Raw genomic sequence first — 4,415 nt, forward strand, 5'->3', positions numbered from 1 at the left:
GTCTTTTTCAATTTTCCTTTATTGAAATTGCCTCTCTAACCCCAGCCTTTCATTTTCTGACAATGACTAGCCACTTAATCCACCCAAATTTCTCAGTCTGAAAGATCATAATCATTCACCCCTCTAAGCCTACTGTTAACTCTGAGGTGATTATAGTTCTGTGCTATCGGTTAGTAGTGGAAGAAGATAGATATAGCTCTGTTAGTAGAGGTTAGTAGAGGAAGAAGATGGACACAGCTACTCCAGAACAAAGACTTAGGGTCAATGGCTTTACTTGTCAACAGATGGCATCTTTACTACTTGGTGTAAGCCACTTGCTAGCTGGAATACACCTATGGCAAGGTCCATTTAGCATCTGCACAGCTGAGGGGCTACTTTGCAGTGACTGTAGCTTTTCATGCGTTTCCAGCTGTCAACACAATGATCGAGCACAATAATGCGAGGCTACTTGGAAACACAATACTTGCATCCTATTAATATTGGCTTTTAAGGTATCATTCGGGAGAGACAAGAGCAATATGGAATCATCTATCCCATTACAAATACATGACTTCATTATCATTGCTGTATGGTTCTCAAATGAGCAGAAAATTTCTTGGTTTCTTAGAAGGTTAAGGAAGGTCAAATGGGGTTTTCATTGTCTATCAAAAGATAACTGTTGGTTTCTATAATAGGATCTTATATATAAGGTAATCCCTTAAAAGAAAAGAAAAGTTCCAGAATAAATTGATCACTACAGGCAAGTCACATTAAAGAGCCCTATCAGGCCTATTTTCAAATATTGTGCAAACCAACAGGCAAACAGAGATGAAAAAGGATTGGTCTCTGACCTCAAGTATTGAATGATAGCAGGAAACTATAATAAATTTTAAAATACAGGTTTGCATAAAGCTCCACTGGAACCTGGAGGAAGAAAATTTGTACACAATCAGAAGAGGTCAGGGAAAGCCTTACAGAAAATTTGAAATTAGAGTTAGTTTTGAAAGGTTTAAAACAATAGATCAAAGTCAAGAAAAGAACCATCTTGGAAAAAAAATTTTTAATCCTCAATGGAATGTTTTAGTGATCTATTGCACTGAATGTTGACCACAGTTAATAACAATGTATGGTATATTTCAAAATTGCCGCAATAGATTTTTAACATTCCTACCACAAAAGAAAATGATAAATTGGTGAGGTGATGGCTATATTAATTAGCTTGACTTAATCTTTCTGTAATGCAGACATAGATCAAAACATCCCACTGTGCCCCATAAACATACACAATTATTTGTCACTTAAAAATCAGTTTTAAAAATTCCTCAATGAGAAGTTTGACTGCAGAACTCTTCTTCCACATACATATCTGCCCGTTTATTTATCATAAAACAGGATGGACAATATTGACACTCAGTCAGGGTGAAGGAAAAGTGAGGGTAAAAAAAATAATACCCAAATACATGTCATAGGCTCTGTGTAATGACTACAAGAGCATTACAACTGGATGTGTGCTTCCTGCCAGCCAAAACAAAGGGAAAAATTAATACAGTAGTCACAGTTTCCATGAAATAAAAATTTACCTGCTTCCCAGGAAATTCAGAGCTTGTCTTAGACCCAGATCTGAGAAGAGTTTCTTAGGAGGTTCCACAGAGACGTATTATATGCCTGGCCAATTAACACCCTCCATGACATCCCTGCTGCACAGGCAGAGGATGTAATAGGCCTGCTTCTTTTAGCATCCCTCAGTGTTGCTTAGGTAGCTCCCTGATGGTCTCATTGATTGAACAAGGGATGGACAGCTCCTCTTTTTAAAATTTTTGGTAGAAACAGGATATTGCTATGTTGCTTTGGCTGGTCTCAAACTCCTGATCTCAAGCGCTCCTCCTGCCTTGGCCTCCCAAAGCACTGGGGCTACAGGTGTGAGCCACCATGCCCAGCAAACAGCTACTTTTTGAGGCAATATTCCACAATTTTATTTGTTTCTTGTGGACTTTTGATGAGAATTGGGCTAGCCTGGAGTATGTTCTGGGACTACACCTTAAGTCTTATTAGACACAATATCAATTAAATATGCATCTCCTCATGTGATAAAAGCTTAAACTCTGTAGTGCTGTTTCAGGTTTTTGGGTGAAAAAATTATAGAAATGGGCATTGGCAAGTTGGCCTGCACTGTGGGTAATTGGCTTCTCAGTCTTGAAGGACTATTTGACAAGCCATATGAAATATGTTTTAGAACTGTGAATAGAGGAAGAAACATTCACCAGTTCCCAAAACCCATTGATCAAAGGTCATGCCCCAAGTGTTAACACCCCCAGTGCCTTCCAGCTTATGCATGTGTGAGCCCCAGTGGGTTTCCGGGCATCTGGCACCCATGCTGCAATGGCAGAGAAGTCCAGGGTGGGATTTTTAGAGGGCATAGTAAGGGCCAGAAGTATCTGCAGGAAGGAACTGATGATCTGCAGCATCTTATTCTGAGAACTTATTAAAAGCAAGCAAAATAAACTGTACTTTTTTCTTGATTGTCTATAACCCTTTTAAAACTCAAAAGGAAATAAAAGCCTTTTATTTCATGGCCTCCTGTGTAAAAAACATGGGTCAGATGAAAAATCAAATACTGAAGTTACCATTAGCATCTGAGAAGAGCTGGAGGGTAAATATCCCATTGTGTCTGATTTAAGTATTAAATGAAATTAATGAAGAATATCAATATAGGTATGGCAAGAAGGCAAGTGACTAAGAGTCTTCTAATCTGAAAGAGACAGTGGGGAAGGACCGCCCATCCCACTGTCAATCTAAATGCTGCGTGGACTTAATATAGTGTTTAGTCTCTACCTTCCAGCTGAACACCAAGTTGAAGATAGCAGACAGTAGTTATTTAAATGGAGAATTAGTTCTCATACATCCAAACAATATCCAGGAACTTTAGCAGCCTGAGATTACCGGAACATAATAGATCTTTTGCTATTATATCAGAGTTTGCAACAAAGACATAGAATTCCAACTATAGAGGTAGTTACAAGAATAAGCCAGGAGCTATGAATAGGGCTTAGAGAATTTTTTAATAAATGAGTGAAAGCTAGACTTTTCTCCGTAGAGCAAAAAAAACCCTTTTTTTTATTTAACAGACAGACTCTCGCTCTGTTGCCCAGGCTGGATTGCAGTAGCACAATCATTGCTTACTGTAATCTCAAACTTCTGGACTCAAGTGACCCTCCCATCTCAGCATCCCAAGTACCTGGGGCTACAGGTACATGCCACCACACCTGGGTAGAGAAGGGGCCTTGCTATGTTGCCCAGACTGGTCTTGAACTCTTGGCCTCAAGTGACCCTCCCACCTCAGCTTCCCAAAGCACTGAGTTTACAGAAATGAGCCACCACTCCTGGCTGAAAGGCATTTTTAAATACAGCATTAAAATACATAACACAAAATTAAGGTAGTAAAAATAAATGGTTTTAATGTATAGAGATATTTGTCACAATATTTCTATAAGGGCTATATTCCTTTAAATCTAAATTTTATATTAATCATTTATAATTACTCATTAAGCTTTTATAGGGGAAAAATTAAATGGGTAGATTTTATGGGAATGTAGCTCTGTTTCACATTAGGGAATTGTCTTAGACAACATTTCACCAAGTTATTGAAAGGACTTCTGTGAGCAGAGCATTTCGTGGTAAGACACGCTTGAGAAACTCTGGGTTATACAAGGTAAACCAGTCTCTCTTCTGCAGGAATTTCACTTTGCTGGACGTGGAGATTGCCGATGGGGTCTAAGAGTGCCCTGCTTCTGCCAAGCTTGTTTAAATAGCACTATTCCAAGGACATTCCATGGAACGTAAGTGTACTAAATGCCAATGTGAGAAGCTGATCAAAGCCCCAATTTTTGAACTGTGTCTGCCCGTGAAGTCCTGAAGTTCCATGGCTGTGCCTCAAGGCTACTCAAGAAAGGGAGGGAGGAGATGAAAATGGGGAGTCCCTGAGCCAACAGAGCTCTGAGCCTTTCATTCCTGTGGTTAGCCAGAGTCCTTTTACATCTATATTTATCTACTCATTTCACATCTTTATATTTATATATTCATTTTATATCTATATTTATATGCTGGGTTTCCAGGCAAGATTTTGGTTATCTAAAATCTCAGCTCTTTTTTTTAAAAAAAAAAAAAAAGTGCAAACACCTCATCTAGAATCAGTGCATCCACATAGACATAAGTCTAAGGCAGCAGTTCTATGAAGACAGTTGTGGATCTAGGTTCACCCCTAATATTGGCATTGCCTTGGCCAAGAGTACAAATGGAGGCCCATGTAGATTATACATCCAATGTATAAGTTATATATCAAGCTAGCATCACTAGTTAAAACATTGCTACTTCTACCTTGACAAATATACCCGAATTTAGAATCCGTAGACTTCCAGAAATCTACTCCTGAAAAATGG

This window comes from Piliocolobus tephrosceles, chromosome 7 (genome assembly GCF_002776525.5).
Source record: "Piliocolobus tephrosceles isolate RC106 chromosome 7, ASM277652v3, whole genome shotgun sequence".
NCBI classification, from domain to species: Eukaryota; Metazoa; Chordata; class Mammalia; order Primates; family Cercopithecidae; genus Piliocolobus; species Piliocolobus tephrosceles.